The 19,637-nt window shown below is 45.5% G+C and overlaps 22 non-coding genes and 1 pseudogene across 22 annotated transcripts; all 23 read right to left on the reverse strand.

Moving 5' to 3' along the window:
* Positions 1-592: 592 nt before the first annotated feature.
* LOC119206949 (U1 spliceosomal RNA) lies at positions 593-756 on the reverse strand. Its single transcript, XR_005118238.2, has one exon. It is a non-coding gene; the product is annotated as a U1 spliceosomal RNA (small nuclear RNA).
* A 259-nt stretch (positions 757-1,015) lies between these two features.
* Positions 1,016-1,206, reverse strand: LOC119206938 (U2 spliceosomal RNA). The gene has a single exon (XR_005118228.2). It is a non-coding gene; the product is annotated as a U2 spliceosomal RNA (small nuclear RNA).
* Positions 1,207-1,735: 529 nt separating this feature from the next.
* On the reverse strand, positions 1,736-1,848 carry LOC134109649 (U5 spliceosomal RNA). Its single transcript, XR_009943051.1, has one exon. It is a non-coding gene; the product is annotated as a U5 spliceosomal RNA (small nuclear RNA).
* Positions 1,849-2,925: 1,077 nt separating this feature from the next.
* LOC134109516 (U1 spliceosomal RNA) lies at positions 2,926-3,089 on the reverse strand. The gene has a single exon (XR_009942924.1). It is a non-coding gene; the product is annotated as a U1 spliceosomal RNA (small nuclear RNA).
* A 259-nt stretch (positions 3,090-3,348) lies between these two features.
* LOC134109590 (U2 spliceosomal RNA) lies at positions 3,349-3,539 on the reverse strand. The gene has a single exon (XR_009942999.1). It is a non-coding gene; the product is annotated as a U2 spliceosomal RNA (small nuclear RNA).
* A 529-nt stretch (positions 3,540-4,068) lies between these two features.
* LOC134109694 (U5 spliceosomal RNA) lies at positions 4,069-4,181 on the reverse strand. Its single transcript, XR_009943096.1, has one exon. It is a non-coding gene; the product is annotated as a U5 spliceosomal RNA (small nuclear RNA).
* Positions 4,182-5,258: 1,077 nt separating this feature from the next.
* Positions 5,259-5,422, reverse strand: LOC134109517 (U1 spliceosomal RNA). Its single transcript, XR_009942925.1, has one exon. It is a non-coding gene; the product is annotated as a U1 spliceosomal RNA (small nuclear RNA).
* Positions 5,423-5,681: 259 nt separating this feature from the next.
* LOC134109591 (U2 spliceosomal RNA) lies at positions 5,682-5,872 on the reverse strand. The gene has a single exon (XR_009943000.1). It is a non-coding gene; the product is annotated as a U2 spliceosomal RNA (small nuclear RNA).
* Positions 5,873-6,401: 529 nt separating this feature from the next.
* LOC134109695 (U5 spliceosomal RNA) lies at positions 6,402-6,514 on the reverse strand. Its single transcript, XR_009943097.1, has one exon. It is a non-coding gene; the product is annotated as a U5 spliceosomal RNA (small nuclear RNA).
* A 1,077-nt stretch (positions 6,515-7,591) lies between these two features.
* On the reverse strand, positions 7,592-7,755 carry LOC134109518 (U1 spliceosomal RNA). The gene has a single exon (XR_009942926.1). It is a non-coding gene; the product is annotated as a U1 spliceosomal RNA (small nuclear RNA).
* Positions 7,756-8,014: 259 nt separating this feature from the next.
* Positions 8,015-8,205, reverse strand: LOC134109592 (U2 spliceosomal RNA). The gene has a single exon (XR_009943001.1). It is a non-coding gene; the product is annotated as a U2 spliceosomal RNA (small nuclear RNA).
* A 529-nt stretch (positions 8,206-8,734) lies between these two features.
* On the reverse strand, positions 8,735-8,847 carry LOC134109697 (U5 spliceosomal RNA). The gene has a single exon (XR_009943099.1). It is a non-coding gene; the product is annotated as a U5 spliceosomal RNA (small nuclear RNA).
* Positions 8,848-9,924: 1,077 nt separating this feature from the next.
* On the reverse strand, positions 9,925-10,088 carry LOC134109519 (U1 spliceosomal RNA). The gene has a single exon (XR_009942927.1). It is a non-coding gene; the product is annotated as a U1 spliceosomal RNA (small nuclear RNA).
* Positions 10,089-10,347: 259 nt separating this feature from the next.
* LOC134109593 (U2 spliceosomal RNA) lies at positions 10,348-10,538 on the reverse strand. Its single transcript, XR_009943002.1, has one exon. It is a non-coding gene; the product is annotated as a U2 spliceosomal RNA (small nuclear RNA).
* Positions 10,539-11,067: 529 nt separating this feature from the next.
* On the reverse strand, positions 11,068-11,180 carry LOC134109735 (U5 spliceosomal RNA). The gene has a single exon (XR_009943137.1). It is a non-coding gene; the product is annotated as a U5 spliceosomal RNA (small nuclear RNA).
* Positions 11,181-12,257: 1,077 nt separating this feature from the next.
* On the reverse strand, positions 12,258-12,421 carry LOC134109520 (U1 spliceosomal RNA). Its single transcript, XR_009942928.1, has one exon. It is a non-coding gene; the product is annotated as a U1 spliceosomal RNA (small nuclear RNA).
* A 259-nt stretch (positions 12,422-12,680) lies between these two features.
* Positions 12,681-12,871, reverse strand: LOC134109594 (U2 spliceosomal RNA). Its single transcript, XR_009943003.1, has one exon. It is a non-coding gene; the product is annotated as a U2 spliceosomal RNA (small nuclear RNA).
* Positions 12,872-13,400: 529 nt separating this feature from the next.
* Positions 13,401-13,513, reverse strand: LOC134109650 (U5 spliceosomal RNA). The gene has a single exon (XR_009943052.1). It is a non-coding gene; the product is annotated as a U5 spliceosomal RNA (small nuclear RNA).
* A 1,077-nt stretch (positions 13,514-14,590) lies between these two features.
* On the reverse strand, positions 14,591-14,754 carry LOC134109521 (U1 spliceosomal RNA). The gene has a single exon (XR_009942929.1). It is a non-coding gene; the product is annotated as a U1 spliceosomal RNA (small nuclear RNA).
* Positions 14,755-15,013: 259 nt separating this feature from the next.
* On the reverse strand, positions 15,014-15,204 carry LOC134109596 (U2 spliceosomal RNA). Its single transcript, XR_009943005.1, has one exon. It is a non-coding gene; the product is annotated as a U2 spliceosomal RNA (small nuclear RNA).
* Positions 15,205-15,733: 529 nt separating this feature from the next.
* LOC134109698 (U5 spliceosomal RNA) lies at positions 15,734-15,846 on the reverse strand. Its single transcript, XR_009943100.1, has one exon. It is a non-coding gene; the product is annotated as a U5 spliceosomal RNA (small nuclear RNA).
* A 1,077-nt stretch (positions 15,847-16,923) lies between these two features.
* LOC119206187 (U1 spliceosomal RNA) lies at positions 16,924-17,087 on the reverse strand. Its single transcript, XR_009942930.1, has one exon. It is a non-coding gene; the product is annotated as a U1 spliceosomal RNA (small nuclear RNA).
* A 259-nt stretch (positions 17,088-17,346) lies between these two features.
* Positions 17,347-17,558, reverse strand: LOC119204738 (U2 spliceosomal RNA; annotated as a pseudogene).
* Positions 17,559-19,637: the final 2,079 nt, after the last annotated feature.

A 19,637-nucleotide genomic window follows, 5' to 3' on the forward strand; every position in this document is an offset into this window, starting at 1 on the left:
ATGGGAGTCAATGGGAGCTTCCCCAGGGGAACCTCCTATTGGGCCCAAAATCTACAGTGGCCCCCCTGAGGGCCCCGGGAGGAGCTGGTCCAAATTTCAGCAGCTCAGCACCAACCAAGACAGAGTTGCAGGCAAAATCCAAACTCATTTCCCGGTTTGTAGTGGTCGGTTTCACAAATTCTTGGAGACCTGTCTTGGACTGACAGCCGCACTCTGCAAACTTCACACACAAGCTCAGGGCCACCATGGGTAGAGCATGCACACGAGCACACACGTGCAAGCTCCTGATGAACTCTTGTTGAATTCACTTTGAATTCAGACAGTGATTTCACTTTCAGGCACCTCTGTCCGAAAATGGAATCACCCAAAAACAAACCTCAAAAGTCATTGATTTTTTTTCAATCAAAAATTGTAAGGCCCTCCTGAAATGTTGTTGGTTTACTGTTAATTCAGACAATCACTCAGTGGTTTAACACTCCAGTGGTGAGTATACTGGTCCATTGTTGGCAAAGAGGCTCAATCTTGGGGACCAACAGTAGTTGAAAGAGATTTGTCCAAGTGGAAAGCACTGGTTTTTCTTTGACACTAATATCAGGGGAGAGCGCGGACGCAGTCCCCCACTACCACAAATTATGCAGTCGAGATTCCCACATTTGAGGAATTCGCAGTGGTCAACACAGCCGGTGTGCAATGGCTGAACCTCGCCCTGGGTGAACCACCTTTGTGATCATGGTATCTCCCCTGCCAGGTAAGTATAAGTTGGTAGTGACAGAGACAGGAGTGGTATTCCCAAACAGAGCACTTGGGGTGACGGTTCCCAGATGGCACCGTCCTCACAGATCAGTGAATTTAAAATCAGTGATCAGTGTGAAATGCAAAATAAAGGCACAATTGATGAGTAAACATATCAGTTGCTTGCCAAAAGTCTCAGCCAGTTGAGACTTGTACACAGAGGCAAACCAACTACCTAGACTACACCAATGAATTGGGTCACCAGTTATTTTTTTCACAAGATAAAGGTTGCACCGTTCCCGGAAGTGCTGCAATACCGGGTCAATGCTTGGAGTGAGCAGAGCAAGCCCCTTTTTCATCTCCCAGAGCTAAAAATCGGCTTAATATGTAGTCCTCATATAGAGGACATATCAGATATTAAACTGATAAGAACAGATACTACACTTGATCTTAGCCAAAAGGCCGAGAAGCGATGACACATGAATGTTTGCCTCCAGACCCAACGGACTAGCGCATCTCTCAAATGTCGGGGTGCGGCTCATACAAATGGGCGTGGCAGTCGCCTGTTACTTAACATCCCACTCCCCACGCAGCCTGTATTCTTAAAAATCTTTGATTTCCTTCCAATCAAAAGTGTAAGCTCTTGATGAACTCTTGTTGATTCCTTCCAATCAAAAGTGTAAGCTCTTGATGAACTCTTGTTGATTCCTTCCAATCAAAAGTGTAAGCTCTTGATGAACTCTTGTTGAATTCACTTATAATTCAGAGAGTGATTTCACTTTTAGGCACCTCTGTCTAAAAATGGAACTAACCCCAAACAGCCCTCAAAAATCATTCGTTTTTTTTGCAATCAAAAGTGTAAGCTCCTGCCTAAATCTTGATTTCACTCTAAATTCAGACAGTAATTTGAGACTTGATCCAAAGAGACTCCAGGAATAAGTTTACTCGAATGACAGGCTCTTCCATCCCATTAATTTATTTTTCTTACAAGTACATGAGGCTTAGCCAATTAGCAGAGCCTGGCAAAAAATAAGGTCAACTCATTGTTGTTCCTCTCCACGGAAGTCTTTAGTAAAAGGCGAAAGACTTATGCGTATTGAAGAGAAACCAAAGTCAGTAGCACAATCAGGTGAAAGGCAGCCCTATATCCCTGTGGAACAAGTAATCCCTCTTGCGGTAGGGAGTGGTTGAGCTGCGGGTGTCCAAAGCCTAACCCATTTCCCAGCCCCCTTTCCTCAAAAAATCTATGATTTCTTTTCAATCAAAAATTGTAAGGCCCTCCTGAAATGTTGTTGGTTTACTGTGAATTCAGACAATCATTCAGTGATTTAACACTCCAGTGGTGAGTAAACAGGTCCATTGTTGGCAAAGAAGCTCAATCTTGGGGACCAACAGTAGTTCAAAGAGATGTGTGCAAGTTAAAAGCACTGGTTTTTCTTTGACACTAATATCAGTGGAGAGTGCGGACGCAGTCCCCAACTACCACAAAAACACTGCCCTGCACTCTGAAAACTTCACACACAGGCTCAGGGCCACCACGGGAAGAGCATGCACGCAAGTACACACGTGCACGCACACACACACACACACACTCGGACTGAATGGGAGTCAATGGGAGCTTCCCCAGGGGAACCTCCTATTGGGCCCAAAATCTACAGTGGCCCCCCTGAGGGCCCCGGGAGGAGCTGGTCCAAATTTCAGCAGCTCAGCACCAACCAAGACAGAGTTGCAGGCAAAATCCAAACTCATTTCCCGGTTTGTAGTGGTCGGTTTCACAAATTCTTGGAGACCTGTCTTGGACTGACAGCCGCACTCTGCAAACTTCACACACAAGCTCAGGGCCACCATGGGTAGAGCATGCACACGAGCACACACGTGCAAGCTCCTGATGAACTCTTGTTGAATTCACTTTGAATTCAGACAGTGATTTCACTTTCAGGCACCTCTGTCCGAAAATGGAATCACCCAAAAACAAACCTCAAAAGTCATTGATTTTTTTTCAATCAAAAATTGTAAGGCCCTCCTGAAATGTTGTTGGTTTACTGTTAATTCAGACAATCACTCAGTGGTTTAACACTCCAGTGGTGAGTATACTGGTCCATTGTTGGCAAAGAGGCTCAATCTTGGGGACCAACAGTAGTTGAAAGAGATTTGTCCAAGTGGAAAGCACTGGTTTTTCTTTGACACTAATATCAGGGGAGAGCGCGGACGCAGTCCCCCACTACCACAAATTATGCAGTCGAGATTCCCACATTTGAGGAATTCGCAGTGGTCAACACAGCCGGTGTGCAATGGCTGAACCTCGCCCTGGGTGAACCACCTTTGTGATCATGGTATCTCCCCTGCCAGGTAAGTATAAGTTGGTAGTGACAGAGACAGGAGTGGTATTCCCAAACAGAGCACTTGGGGTGACGGTTCCCAGATGGCACCGTCCTCACAGATCAGTGAATTTAAAATCAGTGATCAGTGTGAAATGCAAAATAAAGGCACAATTGATGAGTAAACATATCAGTTGCTTGCCAAAAGTCTCAGCCAGTTGAGACTTGTACACAGAGGCAAACCAACTACCTAGACTACACCAATGAATTGGGTCACCAGTTATTTTTTTCACAAGATAAAGGTTGCACCGTTCCCGGAAGTGCTGCAATACCGGGTCAATGCTTGGAGTGAGCAGAGCAAGCCCCTTTTTCATCTCCCAGAGCTAAAAATCGGCTTAATATGTAGTCCTCATATAGAGGACATATCAGATATTAAACTGATAAGAACAGATACTACACTTGATCTTAGCCAAAAGGCCGAGAAGCGATGACACATGAATGTTTGCCTCCAGACCCAACGGACTAGCGCATCTCTCAAATGTCGGGGTGCGGCTCATACAAATGGGCGTGGCAGTCGCCTGTTACTTAACATCCCACTCCCCACGCAGCCTGTATTCTTAAAAATCTTTGATTTCCTTCCAATCAAAAGTGTAAGCTCTTGATGAACTCTTGTTGATTCCTTCCAATCAAAAGTGTAAGCTCTTGATGAACTCTTGTTGATTCCTTCCAATCAAAAGTGTAAGCTCTTGATGAACTCTTGTTGAATTCACTTATAATTCAGAGAGTGATTTCACTTTTAGGCACCTCTGTCTAAAAATGGAACTAACCCCAAACAGCCCTCAAAAATCATTCGTTTTTTTTGCAATCAAAAGTGTAAGCTCCTGCCTAAATCTTGATTTCACTCTAAATTCAGACAGTAATTTGAGACTTGATCCAAAGAGACTCCAGGAATAAGTTTACTCGAATGACAGGCTCTTCCATCCCACTAATTTATTTTTCTTACAAGTACATGAGGCTTAGCCAATTAGCAGAGCCTGGCAAAAAATAAGGTCAACTCGTTGTTGTTCCTCTCCACGGAAGTCTTTAGTAAAAGGCGAAAGACTTATGCGTATTGAAGAGAAACCAAAGTCAGTAGCACAATCAGGTGAAAGGCAGCCCTATATCCCTGTGGAACAAGTAATCCCTCTTGCGGTAGGGAGTGGTTGAGCTGCGGGTGTCCAAAGCCTAACCCATTTCCCAGCCCCCTTTCCTCAAAAAATCTATGATTTCTTTTCAATCAAAAATTGTAAGGCCCTCCTGAAATGTTGTTGGTTTACTGTGAATTCAGACAATCATTCAGTGATTTAACACTCCAGTGGTGAGTAAACAGGTCCATTGTTGGCAAAGAAGCTCAATCTTGGGGACCAACAGTAGTTCAAAGAGATGTGTGCAAGTTAAAAGCACTGGTTTTTCTTTGACACTAATATCAGTGGAGAGTGCGGACGCAGTCCCCAACTACCACAAAAACACTGCCCTGCACTCTGAAAACTTCACACACAGGCTCAGGGCCACCACGGGAAGAGCATGCACGCAAGTACACACGTGCACGCACACACACACACACACACTCGGACTGAATGGGAGTCAATGGGAGCTTCCCCAGGGGAACCTCCTATTGGGCCCAAAATCTACAGTGGCCCCCCTGAGGGCCCCGGGAGGAGCTGGTCCAAATTTCAGCAGCTCAGCACCAACCAAGACAGAGTTGCAGGCAAAATCCAAACTCATTTCCCGGTTTGTAGTGGTCGGTTTCACAAATTCTTGGAGACCTGTCTTGGACTGACAGCCGCACTCTGCAAACTTCACACACAAGCTCAGGGCCACCATGGGTAGAGCATGCACACGAGCACACACGTGCAAGCTCCTGATGAACTCTTGTTGAATTCACTTTGAATTCAGACAGTGATTTCACTTTCAGGCACCTCTGTCCGAAAATGGAATCACCCAAAAACAAACCTCAAAAGTCATTGATTTTTTTTCAATCAAAAATTGTAAGGCCCTCCTGAAATGTTGTTGGTTTACTGTTAATTCAGACAATCACTCAGTGGTTTAACACTCCAGTGGTGAGTATACTGGTCCATTGTTGGCAAAGAGGCTCAATCTTGGGGACCAACAGTAGTTGAAAGAGATTTGTCCAAGTGGAAAGCACTGGTTTTTCTTTGACACTAATATCAGGGGAGAGCGCGGACGCAGTCCCCCACTACCACAAATTATGCAGTCGAGATTCCCACATTTGAGGAATTCGCAGTGGTCAACACAGCCGGTGTGCAATGGCTGAACCTCGCCCTGGGTGAACCACCTTTGTGATCATGGTATCTCCCCTGCCAGGTAAGTATAAGTTGGTAGTGACAGAGACAGGAGTGGTATTCCCAAACAGAGCACTTGGGGTGACGGTTCCCAGATGGCACCGTCCTCACAGATCAGTGAATTTAAAATCAGTGATCAGTGTGAAATGCAAAATAAAGGCACAATTGATGAGTAAACATATCAGTTGCTTGCCAAAAGTCTCAGCCAGTTGAGACTTGTACACAGAGGCAAACCAACTACCTAGACTACACCAATGAATTGGGTCACCAGTTATTTTTTTCACAAGATAAAGGTTGCACCGTTCCCGGAAGTGCTGCAATACCGGGTCAATGCTTGGAGTGAGCAGAGCAAGCCCCTTTTTCATCTCCCAGAGCTAAAAATCGGCTTAATATGTAGTCCTCATATAGAGGACATATCAGATATTAAACTGATAAGAACAGATACTACACTTGATCTTAGCCAAAAGGCCGAGAAGCGATGACACATGAATGTTTGCCTCCAGACCCAACGGACTAGCGCATCTCTCAAATGTCGGGGTGCGGCTCATACAAATGGGCGTGGCAGTCGCCTGTTACTTAACATCCCACTCCCCACGCAGCCTGTATTCTTAAAAATCTTTGATTTCCTTCCAATCAAAAGTGTAAGCTCTTGATGAACTCTTGTTGATTCCTTCCAATCAAAAGTGTAAGCTCTTGATGAACTCTTGTTGATTCCTTCCAATCAAAAGTGTAAGCTCTTGATGAACTCTTGTTGAATTCACTTATAATTCAGAGAGTGATTTCACTTTTAGGCACCTCTGTCTAAAAATGGAACTAACCCCAAACAGCCCTCAAAAATCATTCGTTTTTTTTGCAATCAAAAGTGTAAGCTCCTGCCTAAATCTTGATTTCACTCTAAATTCAGACAGTAATTTGAGACTTGATCCAAAGAGACTCCAGGAATAAGTTTACTCGAATGACAGGCTCTTCCATCCCACTAATTTATTTTTCTTACAAGTACATGAGGCTTAGCCAATTAGCAGAGCCTGGCAAAAAATAAGGTCAACTCGTTGTTGTTCCTCTCCACGGAAGTCTTTAGTAAAAGGCGAAAGACTTATGCGTATTGAAGAGAAACCAAAGTCAGTAGCACAATCAGGTGAAAGGCAGCCCTATATCCCTGTGGAACAAGTAATCCCTCTTGCGGTAGGGAGTGGTTGAGCTGCGGGTGTCCAAAGCCTAACCCATTTCCCAGCCCCCTTTCCTCAAAAAATCTATGATTTCTTTTCAATCAAAAATTGTAAGGCCCTCCTGAAATGTTGTTGGTTTACTGTGAATTCAGACAATCATTCAGTGATTTAACACTCCAGTGGTGAGTAAACAGGTCCATTGTTGGCAAAGAAGCTCAATCTTGGGGACCAACAGTAGTTCAAAGAGATGTGTGCAAGTTAAAAGCACTGGTTTTTCTTTGACACTAATATCAGTGGAGAGTGCGGACGCAGTCCCCAACTACCACAAAAACACTGCCCTGCACTCTGAAAACTTCACACACAGGCTCAGGGCCACCACGGGAAGAGCATGCACGCAAGTACACACGTGCACGCACACACACACACACACACTCGGACTGAATGGGAGTCAATGGGAGCTTCCCCAGGGGAACCTCCTATTGGGCCCAAAATCTACAGTGGCCCCCCTGAGGGCCCCGGGAGGAGCTGGTCCAAATTTCAGCAGCTCAGCACCAACCAAGACAGAGTTGCAGGCAAAATCCAAACTCATTTCCCGGTTTGTAGTGGTCGGTTTCACAAATTCTTGGAGACCTGTCTTGGACTGACAGCCGCACTCTGCAAACTTCACACACAAGCTCAGGGCCACCATGGGTAGAGCATGCACACGAGCACACACGTGCAAGCTCCTGATGAACTCTTGTTGAATTCACTTTGAATTCAGACAGTGATTTCACTTTCAGGCACCTCTGTCCGAAAATGGAATCACCCAAAAACAAACCTCAAAAGTCATTGATTTTTTTTCAATCAAAAATTGTAAGGCCCTCCTGAAATGTTGTTGGTTTACTGTTAATTCAGACAATCACTCAGTGGTTTAACACTCCAGTGGTGAGTATACTGGTCCATTGTTGGCAAAGAGGCTCAATCTTGGGGACCAACAGTAGTTGAAAGAGATTTGTCCAAGTGGAAAGCACTGGTTTTTCTTTGACACTAATATCAGGGGAGAGCGCGGACGCAGTCCCCCACTACCACAAATTATGCAGTCGAGATTCCCACATTTGAGGAATTCGCAGTGGTCAACACAGCCGGTGTGCAATGGCTGAACCTCGCCCTGGGTGAACCACCTTTGTGATCATGGTATCTCCCCTGCCAGGTAAGTATAAGTTGGTAGTGACAGAGACAGGAGTGGTATTCCCAAACAGAGCACTTGGGGTGACGGTTCCCAGATGGCACCGTCCTCACAGATCAGTGAATTTAAAATCAGTGATCAGTGTGAAATGCAAAATAAAGGCACAATTGATGAGTAAACATATCAGTTGCTTGCCAAAAGTCTCAGCCAGTTGAGACTTGTACACAGAGGCAAACCAACTACCTAGACTACACCAATGAATTGGGTCACCAGTTATTTTTTTCACAAGATAAAGGTTGCACCGTTCCCGGAAGTGCTGCAATACCGGGTCAATGCTTGGAGTGAGCAGAGCAAGCCCCTTTTTCATCTCCCAGAGCTAAAAATCGGCTTAATATGTAGTCCTCATATAGAGGACATATCAGATATTAAACTGATAAGAACAGATACTACACTTGATCTTAGCCAAAAGGCCGAGAAGCGATGACACATGAATGTTTGCCTCCAGACCCAACGGACTAGCGCATCTCTCAAATGTCGGGGTGCGGCTCATACAAATGGGCGTGGCAGTCGCCTGTTACTTAACATCCCACTCCCCACGCAGCCTGTATTCTTAAAAATCTTTGATTTCCTTCCAATCAAAAGTGTAAGCTCTTGATGAACTCTTGTTGATTCCTTCCAATCAAAAGTGTAAGCTCTTGATGAACTCTTGTTGATTCCTTCCAATCAAAAGTGTAAGCTCTTGATGAACTCTTGTTGAATTCACTTATAATTCAGAGAGTGATTTCACTTTTAGGCACCTCTGTCTAAAAATGGAACTAACCCCAAACAGCCCTCAAAAATCATTCGTTTTTTTTGCAATCAAAAGTGTAAGCTCCTGCCTAAATCTTGATTTCACTCTAAATTCAGACAGTAATTTGAGACTTGATCCAAAGAGACTCCAGGAATAAGTTTACTCGAATGACAGGCTCTTCCATCCCACTAATTTATTTTTCTTACAAGTACATGAGGCTTAGCCAATTAGCAGAGCCTGGCAAAAAATAAGGTCAACTCGTTGTTGTTCCTCTCCACGGAAGTCTTTAGTAAAAGGCGAAAGACTTATGCGTATTGAAGAGAAACCAAAGTCAGTAGCACAATCAGGTGAAAGGCAGCCCTATATCCCTGTGGAACTAGTAATCCCTCTTGCGGTAGGGAGTGGTTGAGCTGCGGGTGTCCAAAGCCTAACCCATTTCCCAGCCCCCTTTCCTCAAAAAATCTATGATTTCTTTTCAATCAAAAATTGTAAGGCCCTCCTGAAATGTTGTTGGTTTACTGTGAATTCAGACAATCATTCAGTGATTTAACACTCCAGTGGTGAGTAAACAGGTCCATTGTTGGCAAAGAAGCTCAATCTTGGGGACCAACAGTAGTTCAAAGAGATGTGTGCAAGTTAAAAGCACTGGTTTTTCTTTGACACTAATATCAGTGGAGAGTGCGGACGCAGTCCCCAACTACCACAAAAACACTGCCCTGCACTCTGAAAACTTCACACACAGGCTCAGGGCCACCACGGGAAGAGCATGCACGCAAGTACACACGTGCACGCACACACACACACACACACTCGGACTGAATGGGAGTCAATGGGAGCTTCCCCAGGGGAACCTCCTATTGGGCCCAAAATCTACAGTGGCCCCCCTGAGGGCCCCGGGAGGAGCTGGTCCAAATTTCAGCAGCTCAGCACCAACCAAGACAGAGTTGCAGGCAAAATCCAAACTCATTTCCCGGTTTGTAGTGGTCGGTTTCACAAATTCTTGGAGACCTGTCTTGGACTGACAGCCGCACTCTGCAAACTTCACACACAAGCTCAGGGCCACCATGGGTAGAGCATGCACACGAGCACACACGTGCAAGCTCCTGATGAACTCTTGTTGAATTCACTTTGAATTCAGACAGTGATTTCACTTTCAGGCACCTCTGTCCGAAAATGGAATCACCCAAAAACAAACCTCAAAAGTCATTGATTTTTTTTCAATCAAAAATTGTAAGGCCCTCCTGAAATGTTGTTGGTTTACTGTTAATTCAGACAATCACTCAGTGGTTTAACACTCCAGTGGTGAGTATACTGGTCCATTGTTGGCAAAGAGGCTCAATCTTGGGGACCAACAGTAGTTGAAAGAGATTTGTCCAAGTGGAAAGCACTGGTTTTTCTTTGACACTAATATCAGGGGAGAGCGCGGACGCAGTCCCCCACTACCACAAATTATGCAGTCGAGATTCCCACATTTGAGGAATTCGCAGTGGTCAACACAGCCGGTGTGCAATGGCTGAACCTCGCCCTGGGTGAACCACCTTTGTGATCATGGTATCTCCCCTGCCAGGTAAGTATAAGTTGGTAGTGACAGAGACAGGAGTGGTATTCCCAAACAGAGCACTTGGGGTGACGGTTCCCAGATGGCACCGTCCTCACAGATCAGTGAATTTAAAATCAGTGATCAGTGTGAAATGCAAAATAAAGGCACAATTGATGAGTAAACATATCAGTTGCTTGCCAAAAGTCTCAGCCAGTTGAGACTTGTACACAGAGGCAAACCAACTACCTAGACTACACCAATGAATTGGGTCACCAGTTATTTTTTTCACAAGATAAAGGTTGCACCGTTCCCGGAAGTGCTGCAATACCGGGTCAATGCTTGGAGTGAGCAGAGCAAGCCCCTTTTTCATCTCCCAGAGCTAAAAATCGGCTTAATATGTAGTCCTCATATAGAGGACATATCAGATATTAAACTGATAAGAACAGATACTACACTTGATCTTAGCCAAAAGGCCGAGAAGCGATGACACATGAATGTTTGCCTCCAGACCCAACGGACTAGCGCATCTCTCAAATGTCGGGGTGCGGCTCATACAAATGGGCGTGGCAGTCGCCTGTTACTTAACATCCCACTCCCCACGCAGCCTGTATTCTTAAAAATCTTTGATTTCCTTCCAATCAAAAGTGTAAGCTCTTGATGAACTCTTGTTGATTCCTTCCAATCAAAAGTGTAAGCTCTTGATGAACTCTTGTTGATTCCTTCCAATCAAAAGTGTAAGCTCTTGATGAACTCTTGTTGAATTCACTTATAATTCAGAGAGTGATTTCACTTTTAGGCACCTCTGTCTAAAAATGGAACTAACCCCAAACAGCCCTCAAAAATCATTCGTTTTTTTTGCAATCAAAAGTGTAAGCTCCTGCCTAAATCTTGATTTCACTCTAAATTCAGACAGTAATTTGAGACTTGATCCAAAGAGACTCCAGGAATAAGTTTACTCGAATGACAGGCTCTTCCATCCCACTAATTTATTTTTCTTACAAGTACATGAGGCTTAGCCAATTAGCAGAGCCTGGCAAAAAATAAGGTCAATTCATTGTTGTTCCTCTCCACGGAAGTCTTTAGTAAAAGGCGAAAGACTTATGCGTATTGAAGAGAAACCAAAGTCAGTAGCACAATCAGGTGAAAGGCAGCCCTATATCCCTGTGGAACAAGTAATCCCTCTTGCGGTAGGGAGTGGTTGAGCTGCGGGTGTCCAAAGCCTAACCCATTTCCCAGCCCCCTTTCCTCAAAAAATCTATGATTTCTTTTCAATCAAAAATTGTAAGGCCCTCCTGAAATGTTGTTGGTTTACTGTGAATTCAGACAATCATTCAGTGATTTAACACTCCAGTGGTGAGTAAACAGGTCCATTGTTGGCAAAGAAGCTCAATCTTGGGGACCAACAGTAGTTCAAAGAGATGTGTGCAAGTTAAAAGCACTGGTTTTTCTTTGACACTAATATCAGTGGAGAGTGCGGACGCAGTCCCCAACTACCACAAAAACACTGCCCTGCACTCTGAAAACTTCACACACAGGCTCAGGGCCACCACGGGAAGAGCATGCACGCAAGTACACACGTGCACGCACACACACACACACACACTCGGACTGAATGGGAGTCAATGGGAGCTTCCCCAGGGGAACCTCCTATTGGGCCCAAAATCTACAGTGGCCCCCCTGAGGGCCCCGGGAGGAGCTGGTCCAAATTTCAGCAGCTCAGCACCAACCAAGACAGAGTTGCAGGCAAAATCCAAACTCATTTCCCGGTTTGTAGTGGTCGGTTTCACAAATTCTTGGAGACCTGTCTTGGACTGACAGCCGCACTCTGCAAACTTCACACACAAGCTCAGGGCCACCATGGGTAGAGCATGCACACGAGCACACACGTGCAAGCTCCTGATGAACTCTTGTTGAATTCACTTTGAATTCAGACAGTGATTTCACTTTCAGGCACCTCTGTCCGAAAATGGAATCACCCAAAAACAAACCTCAAAAGTCATTGATTTTTTTTCAATCAAAAATTGTAAGGCCCTCCTGAAATGTTGTTGGTTTACTGTTAATTCAGACAATCACTCAGTGGTTTAACACTCCAGTGGTGAGTATACTGGTCCATTGTTGGCAAAGAGGCTCAATCTTGGGGACCAACAGTAGTTGAAAGAGATTTGTCCAAGTGGAAAGCACTGGTTTTTCTTTGACACTAATATCAGGGGAGAGCGCGGACGCAGTCCCCCACTACCACAAATTATGCAGTCGAGATTCCCACATTTGAGGAATTCGCAGTGGTCAACACAGCCGGTGTGCAATGGCTGAACCTCGCCCTGGGTGAACCACCTTTGTGATCATGGTATCTCCCCTGCCAGGTAAGTATAAGTTGGTAGTGACAGAGACAGGAGTGGTATTCCCAAACAGAGCACTTGGGGTGACGGTTCCCAGATGGCACCGTCCTCACAGATCAGTGAATTTAAAATCAGTGATCAGTGTGAAATGCAAAATAAAGGCACAATTGATGAGTAAACATATCAGTTGCTTGCCAAAAGTCTCAGCCAGTTGAGACTTGTACACAGAGGCAAACCAACTACCTAGACTACACCAATGAATTGGGTCACCAGTTATTTTTTTCACAAGATAAAGGTTGCACCGTTCCCGGAAGTGCTGCAATACCGGGTCAATGCTTGGAGTGAGCAGAGCAAGCCCCTTTTTCATCTCCCAGAGCTAAAAATCGGCTTAATATGTAGTCCTCATATAGAGGACATATCAGATATTAAACTGATAAGAACAGATACTACACTTGATCTTAGCCAAAAGGCCGAGAAGCGATGACACATGAATGTTTGCCTCCAGACCCAACGGACTAGCGCATCTCTCAAATGTCGGGGTGCGGCTCATACAAATGGGCGTGGCAGTCGCCTGTTACTTAACATCCCACTCCCCACGCAGCCTGTATTCTTAAAAATCTTTGATTTCCTTCCAATCAAAAGTGTAAGCTCTTGATGAACTCTTGTTGATTCCTTCCAATCAAAAGTGTAAGCTCTTGATGAACTCTTGTTGATTCCTTCCAATCAAAAGTGTAAGCTCTTGATGAACTCTTGTTGAATTCACTTATAATTCAGAGAGTGATTTCACTTTTAGGCACCTCTGTCTAAAAATGGAACTAACCCCAAACAGCCCTCAAAAATCATTCGTTTTTTTTGCAATCAAAAGTGTAAGCTCCTGCCTAAATCTTGATTTCACTCTAAATTCAGACAGTAATTTGAGACTTGATCCAAAGAGACTCCAGGAATAAGTTTACTCGAATGACAGGCTCTTCCATCCCATTAATTTATTTTTCTTACAAGTACATGAGGCTTAGCCAATTAGCAGAGCCTGGCAAAAAATAAGGTCAACTCATTGTTGTTCCTCTCCACGGAAGTCTTTAGTAAAAGGCGAAAGACTTATGCGTATTGAAGAGAAACCAAAGTCAGTAGCACAATCAGGTGAAAGGCAGCCCTATATCCCTGTGGAACAAGTAATCCCTCTTGCGGTAGGGAGTGGTTGAGCTGCGGGTGTCCAAAGCCTAACCCATTTCCCAGCCCCCTTTCCTCAAAAAATCTATGATTTCTTTTCAATCAAAAATTGTAAGGCCCTCCTGAAATGTTGTTGGTTTACTGTGAATTCAGACAATCATTCAGTGATTTAACACTCCAGTGGTGAGTAAACAGGTCCATTGTTGGCAAAGAAGCTCAATCTTGGGGACCAACAGTAGTTCAAAGAGATGTGTGCAAGTTAAAAGCACTGGTTTTTCTTTGACACTAATATCAGTGGAGAGTGCGGACGCAGTCCCCAACTACCACAAAAACACTGCCCTGCACTCTGAAAACTTCACACACAGGCTCAGGGCCACCACGGGAAGAGCATGCACGCAAGTACACACGTGCACGCACACACACACACACACACTCGGACTGAATGGGAGTCAATGGGAGCTTCCCCAGGGGAACCTCCTATTGGGCCCAAAATCTACAGTGGCCCCCCTGAGGGCCCCGGGAGGAGCTGGTCCAAATTTCAGCAGCTCAGCACCAACCAAGACAGAGTTGCAGGCAAAATCCAAACTCATTTCCCGGTTTGTAGTGGTCGGTTTCACAAATTCTTGGAGACCTGTCTTGGACTGACAGCCGCACTCTGCAAACTTCACACACAAGCTCAGGGCCACCATGGGTAGAGCATGCACACGAGCACACACGTGCAAGCTCCTGATGAACTCTTGTTGAATTCACTTTGAATTCAGACAGTGATTTCACTTTCAGGCACCTCTGTCCGAAAATGGAATCACCCAAAAACAAACCTCAAAAGTCATTGATTTTTTTTCAATCAAAAATTGTAAGGCCCTCCTGAAATGTTGTTGGTTTACTGTTAATTCAGACAATCACTCAGTGGTTTAACACTCCAGTGGTGAGTATACTGGTCCATTGTTGGCAAAGAGGCTCAATCTTGGGGACCAACAGTAGTTGAAAGAGATTTGTCCAAGTGGAAAGCACTGGTTTTTCTTTGACACTAATATCAGGGGAGAGCGCGGACGCAGTCCCCCACTACCACAAATTATGCAGTCGAGATTCCCACATTTGAGGAATTCGCAGTGGTCAACACAGCCGGTGTGCAATGGCTGAACCTCGCCCTGGGTGAACCACCTTTGTGATCATGGTATCTCCCCTGCCAGGTAAGTATAAGTTGGTAGTGACAGAGACAGGAGTGGTATTCCCAAACAGAGCACTTGGGGTGACGGTTCCCAGATGGCACCGTCCTCACAGATCAGTGAATTTAAAATCAGTGATCAGTGTGAAATGCAAAATAAAGGCACAATTGATGAGTAAACATATCAGTTGCTTGCCAAAAGTCTCAGCCAGTTGAGACTTGTACACAGAGGCAAACCAACTACCTAGACTACACCAATGAATTGGGTCACCAGTTATTTTTTTCACAAGATAAAGGTTGCACCGTTCCCGGAAGTGCTGCAATACCGGGTCAATGCTTGGAGTGAGCAGAGCAAGCCCCTTTTTCATCTCCCAGAGCTAAAAATCGGCTTAATATGTAGTCCTCATATAGAGGACATATCAGATATTAAACTGATAAGAACAGATACTACACTTGATCTTAGCCAAAAGGCCGAGAAGCGATGACACATGAATGTTTGCCTCCAGACCCAACGGACTAGCGCATCTCTCAAATGTCGGGGTGCGGCTCATACAAATGGGCGTGGCAGTCGCCTGTTACTTAACATCCCACTCCCCACGCAGCCTGTATTCTTAAAAATCTTTGATTTCCTTCCAATCAAAAGTGTAAGCTCTTGATGAACTCTTGTTGATTCCTTCCAATCAAAAGTGTAAGCTCTTGATGAACTCTTGTTGATTCCTTCCAATCAAAAGTGTAAGCTCTTGATGAACTCTTGTTGAATTCACTTATAATTCAGAGAGTGATTTCACTTTTAGGCACCTCTGTCTAAAAATGGAACTAACCCCAAACAGCCCTCAAAAATCATTCGTTTTTTTTGCAATCAAAAGTGTAAGCTCCTGCCTAAATCTTGATTTCACTCTAAATTCAGACAGTAATTTGAGACTTGATCCAAAGAGACTCCAGGAATAAGTTTACTCGAATGACAGGCTCTTCCATCCCACTAATTTATTTTTCTTACAAGTACATGAGGCTTAGCCAATTAGCAGAGCCTGGCAAAAAATAAGGTCAACTCGTTGTTGTTCCTCTCCACGGAAGTCTTTAGTAAAAGGCGAAAGACTTATGCGTATTGAAGAGAAACCAAAGTCAGTAGCACAATCAGGTGAAAGGCAGCCCTATATCCCTGTGGAACAAGTAATCCCTCTTGCGGTAGGGAGTGGTTGAGCTGCGGGTGTCCAAAGCCTAACCCATTTCCCAGCCCCCTTTCCTCAAAAAATCTATGATTTCTTTTCAATCAAAAATTGTAAGGCCCTCCTGAAATGTTGTTGGTTTACTGTGAATTCAGACAATCATTCAGTGATTTAACACTCCAGTGGTGAGTAAACAGGTCCATTGTTGGCAAAGAAGCTCAATCTTGGGGACCAACAGTAGTTCAAAGAGATGTGTGCAAGTTAAAAGCACTGGTTTTTCTTTGACACTAATATCAGTGGAGAGTGCGGACGCAGTCCCCAACTACCACAAAAACACTGCCCTGCACTCTGAAAACTTCACACACAGGCTCAGGGCCACCACGGGAAGAGCATGCACGCAAGTACACACGTGCACGCACACACACACACACACACTCGGACTGAATGGGAGTCAATGGGAGCTTCCCCAGGGGAACCTCCTATTGGGCCCAAAATCTACAGTGGCCCCCCTGAGGGCCCCGGGAGGAGCTGGTCCAAATTTCAGCAGCTCAGCACCAACCAAGACAGAGTTGCAGGCAAAATCCAAACTCATTTCCCGGTTTGTAGTGGTCGGTTTCACAAATTCTTGGAGACCTGTCTTGGACTGACAGCCGCACTCTGCAAACTTCACACACAAGCTCAGGGCCACCATGGGTAGAGCATGCACACGAGCACACACGTGCAAGCTCCTGATGAACTCTTGTTGAATTCACTTTGAATTCAGACAGTGATTTCACTTTCAGGCACCTCTGTCCGAAAATGGAATCACCCAAAAACAAACCTCAAAAGTCATTGATTTTTTTTCAATCAAAAATTGTAAGGCCCTCCTGAAATGTTGTTGGTTTACTGTTAATTCAGACAATCACTCAGTGGTTTAACACTCCAGTGGTGAGTATACTGGTCCATTGTTGGCAAAGAGGCTCAATCTTGGGGACCAACAGTAGTTGAAAGAGATTTGTCCAAGTGGAAAGCACTGGTTTTTCTTTGACACTAATATCAGGGGAGAGCGCGGACGCAGTCCCCCACTACCACAAATTATGCAGTCGAGATTCCCACATTTGAGGAATTCGCAGTGGTCAACACAGCCGGTGTGCAATGGCTGAACCTCGCCCTGGGTGAACCACCTTTGTGATCATGGTATCTCCCCTGCCAGGTAAGTATAAGTTGGTAGTGACAGAGACAGGAGTGGTATTCCCAAACAGAGCACTTGGGGTGACGGTTCCCAGATGGCACCGTCCTCACAGATCAGTGAATTTAAAATCAGTGATCAGTGTGAAATGCAAAATAAAGGCACAATTGATGAGTAAACATATCAGTTGCTTGCCAAAAGTCTCAGCCAGTTGAGACTTGTACACAGAGGCAAACCAACTACCTAGACTACACCAATGAATTGGGTCACCAGTTATTTTTTTCACAAGATAAAGGTTGCACCGTTCCCGGAAGTGCTGCAATACCGGGTCAATGCTTGGAGTGAGCAGAGCAAGCCCCTTTTTCATCTCCCAGAGCTAAAAATCGGCTTAATATGTAGTCCTCATATAGAGGACATATCAGATATTAAACTGATAAGAACAGATTTTTTTTTTTTTTTTTTTTTTTTTTTTTTTTTTTTTTTTTTTTTATTATGAAAAGGATCTTTACACAATTCAAATGCATACAAACTCATATCTGTAGGTCTGTCTTCTCACAATACATCACCAACAAGAAAACAAAAAACTGTTTATAACACATTTTAGGGATGAGCTCAGTCTGCCTAGCCACTAGGAACCACCTTTAACCCAAGGCCACCCTTCCACCTTTCCAAGGCGGCATGCTTCCCCCACCTCCTGATGTCCATCATCATCCTCCCCTTCAGCTCCATCTCGATTCTCCTCACTACCCACTCCACGCTCACTTCCTTCTTATTGTTCACTAGGTCTTGCCTCGCCCGCCACAGGCCCCTCTTAACCAGGCTCACTATTAGCCATGCGAGGACCATTGTTCTTCCTAGGCCCACTCCTTCTTTCACCCTGCTCCAAGTTAGTCTAAACCCTGGGACCAACTGTACAAGCCAAATATTTGCCCTTGCCCACACCACACTTGCAAAGGAACAGTCCCACATGACATGTCTCATGGTCTCGTTGTGTAAACATCCCCCTCTGGGGCATGCAGGGACTTTAGTCAAACCATGTCGATAAAGCAGATCTCGTACAGGCAGACACCCATGGAGGCACAACCAGTTGAGGTCCTTGAGCCCATTGTCAAGCCCCCGCGGTTGGATCCTCCTCCAAATACCTGCTGGCGTCCCAACCATTGCACGTGCAACCACTCCCTTCCTGGCAACCTTGTAAAGTGCCCTGTGGCTTATTAACACGCCTGTTTCTGAGGCCTCAGGATGGGCCCGCAACCACCTGGCTGCATGATTGTAGTGCCATGGCTGCTGCTCCACCCGGGGAGCTAAATTACTCCAAGATATTACACCCCTAGCTTGGTATGAAAAGTATAGCCGTAGGAAGTGTCCTGACGGATGTGCCACTGGAGCAGATAGCTGGCTATACAAAGAAGAAACAAAAATGCAGTCCAGTTTTAGCGGGAGGTGCGGCACGTCCCTTCCCCCTGCTTCAATTCCAGCCATCATGCGAATCCTCGCAACATACTCATATCGTCCCCCCCAGATGAACGAGAAGACAAGGCGCATGAGGGGCCTCCTCATGCTGACAGGCATCGGGTATATGTATGCCAAATACAGGAGAGATGGCAGAACATCTACCTTTAGAACAAGCACCTTCCCTATCAAAGTCAGGCTCCTGCTCCTCCAGAGAGCAAGCTTCTTCTGGACTGCCATAAAGCGCCTGTTCCAGTTGGCCGTGGCACTATGGGCTGTCTCAAAGCTGACCCCTAGTACCTTCAGGGGTCCCTCACAGAGCGGCAACCCTCCTGGTACCTCTGTCCTGTCTTTCCAACGCCCAAAGTACTTCACCGACGATTTGGCATGATTTAATTTTGCGCCAGCCGCCCGACCGAAACTCTGGAAAATCTCCAATGATCGGATTAGGCAAGCATCGTCGTCCAGCAGCAGTGTGGTGTCGTCTGCGTACTGAGACAGTTTGACTCGTAGGCCTCCACTGCCAGGTATCAGGAAACCTTTAACACCCGGGTCAGCCCGAATGGCTGCTGCCAGTGGCTCCATGTAAAGGATGTAGAGCAGTGGTGAGAGTGGACACCCCTGTCTGACTCCTGCGTGCAAACTGAAAAACTCCCCCAAATGACCATTAACTGAAATTGTGCTCCCCACAGCTGTGTACAATACCCGTAACCATCCTACAAACCTATCACTGAAGCCTAATCTGCTTAAAACCCTAAACATAAAACCCCAGTGAACCCTGTCAAAGGCTTTTGCCTGGTCGAGACCCACAACCATAAGTGGTAAGTGCCTGTCTTCCACCCATGCGACAGTGTCCCGAATGAGCTGAAGATTCCATCTCACCGAACGCCCCGCCACTCCGCAGGTCTGATCCACATGGACAACATGAGGAAGTGCTTTGCCCAGCCGATCCGCTAAGACCTTTGCCAGGAGCTTGTAATCAACACAAAGCATGGTCAGTGGCCGCCAGTTCCCTAGGTCGGTGTGGTCCCCCTTCTTAAAAAGAAGGGAGATAACTCCGGTGGCCATAGACCCTCCCATCACACCGGTGCTGAGTATTGAGGAAAGGACCTCCAACACTACCGGCCCTA

Source organism: Pungitius pungitius, unplaced genomic scaffold, assembly GCF_949316345.1.
Source record: "Pungitius pungitius unplaced genomic scaffold, fPunPun2.1 scaffold_38, whole genome shotgun sequence".
In the NCBI taxonomy this organism is placed as follows: Eukaryota; Metazoa; Chordata; class Actinopteri; order Perciformes; family Gasterosteidae; genus Pungitius; species Pungitius pungitius.